Below are 2,141 nucleotides of genomic sequence, written 5' to 3'. Positions count from 1 at the left end.
AATGTACGTACTGGGAACTTTTAACTGTAGACCATAACGCGATGGAGAACGCCTCTTTGCAGAATCTGCCACATGAGTTGGTTGAGCATCTCCGTAACGCTTTCGCGCTTACTAAATGAACCTATAGCGAAATACGCTGCTCTTCTTCTTCTGTGGATCTTCTCTATTTACTCTCTCAGTCCTATCTGGTACGCCGGCCGTTGTGGCCGAGCGGTTCTAGGCGCTTCAGTCTGGAACAGTGCGACCGCTACGGTCGCAGGTTCGAATCCTGGCTCGGGCATGGATGTGTATGATGTCCTTAGGTTAGCTAGGTTTAAGTAGTTCTAAGTTCTAGGGGACTGATGACCTCAGATGTTAAGTGCTCAGAGCCATTTTTTCTGACCTGACCCAACCAAGCTACAAAAAACTAACGTCATATTATGGCCCCCGTTGTCCCATGCAACTTTTGTCACACACACTTTTCAGTCCCAATCATACTTTCGGAGTTTTCTTGGTGACAATAGTTAGTGACTCACGCTGCATAATACCATACTAAACCAATTTAGACACACACTGCCTAATGCGAACAGCTCCACTGACATAAAGTCAGGCAGCCACAAACACTCCAGAAAAACACCATGCTGGTGCATAACAACAAGTGATCCCCATGGTCAAGTGTCAACCGAAACAGTAGACCTGAAACTCGTGAGACTATGAGCTGTTCAAAAACACTACGCGTGTGAAACATTAGCTAAAACTACAATTTAATAAAATGTAATTTGCCCACGCTTTGATAACGTAACGGCACAATAATCAAACAGTAACGTTATCCGGAACTGCAAACTTCGCCTTATAACATAAAACGGTACGATGATGGCGCAATAAATGCCTCCCTGAAAACAACTTAACTGAATAACATGAAATCATTAACATCACAAAGTTACTTCAAGTAGAAAAACAGCCCAATAAGTCACCTAGGCTATGCAACCAGAGACCTGTTTGCACCAAACTGAAATTTCTAGCAGGCCGCGGTGGCCAAGCGGTTCTAGGCGCTTCAGTCCGGAACCGCGGGACCGTTACGGTCGCAGGTTCGAATCCTGCCTCGGGCATGGGTGTGTGTGATGTACTTAGGTTAGTTAGGTTTAAGTAGTTCTAAGTTCTATGGGACTGATGATTGAAGAGGAGCAAGAGGATATTCGGCGAATGGACAGGACTGTTCGTTCTACCGTCTTAAATCCCATCAAACCCGTGTGAAATGCGTTGGGAAGACGTTTTGTATCACGTCCATATCCACCAGCGACCAGCCAGCTGATGTCAACCGCGCTGGTGGAGGAATGGAGCGCCCTACAACCAGAACTCCTCACCAACTTTATGGTAAAAATGGGAGCATGTTGCAGAGCTTGCATTACTGATGGTGATGATCACGCACTCTGTTAAGAACCATATCCCGGCTCTGTAATGTCTAGCACTCCTTCTTCAGGCCACAAGTGGCCCATCGGGACCATCCGACCGCCGTGTCATCCTCAGCTGAGAATGCAGATAGGAGGGGCGTATGGTCAGCACACTGCTCTCCCGGTCTCTATGGTGGGTTTCTGTGACCGGAGCCGCTACTATTCGATATAGTAGCCCCTCAATTGGCAACACGAGGCTGAGTGATTCCCGAAAAATAGCAACAGCACATGGTGGCCCGGATGGTCACCCATCCAAGTGCTGGCCAGGCCCGACAGCGCTTAACTTCAGTGATCTGAAGGGAATCGGTGTATCCACTGCGGCAAGGCTGTTGATTGTAATGTCTAGAGAACCATCATAAATCCTGATGACTTCAGTGTAAGAGGAAGAGGTTCTCCAAAACCAAGAAAAGCTCGTCAGGTCAGGTTCAAAAATGTTCAAATGTGTGTGAAATCTTATGGGACTTAACTGCTAAGGTCATCAGTCCCTAAGGCTACACACTATTTAACCCAAATTATCCTACGGACAAACACACACACCCATGCCCCAGAGAGGACTCGAACCTCCGCTGGGATCAGCCGCACAGTCCATAACTGCAGCGCCCCAGACCGCTCGGCTAATCCCGCGCGGCCATGTCAGGTCAGGTCAAATGTCAAAGCCATGCTGATAGTTTTCTTTGACCTGAAGGATTAGTTCATCTTGAATTCGTGCCA

General features: G+C 47.6%; 1 pseudogene; it reads right to left on the bottom strand.

The window, feature by feature from the left end:
- Positions 1 to 1,646: 1,646 nt before the first annotated feature.
- LOC124712726 lies at positions 1,647 to 1,764 on the bottom strand (annotated as a pseudogene).
- Positions 1,765 to 2,141: the final 377 nt, after the last annotated feature.

Source organism: Schistocerca piceifrons, chromosome 8 (assembly GCF_021461385.2).
Source record: "Schistocerca piceifrons isolate TAMUIC-IGC-003096 chromosome 8, iqSchPice1.1, whole genome shotgun sequence".
In the NCBI taxonomy this organism is placed as follows: Eukaryota; Metazoa; Arthropoda; class Insecta; order Orthoptera; family Acrididae; genus Schistocerca; species Schistocerca piceifrons.
Note: the sequence above shows the minus strand (reverse complement) of the source record. Positions and strands in the feature narration are given on the sequence as shown.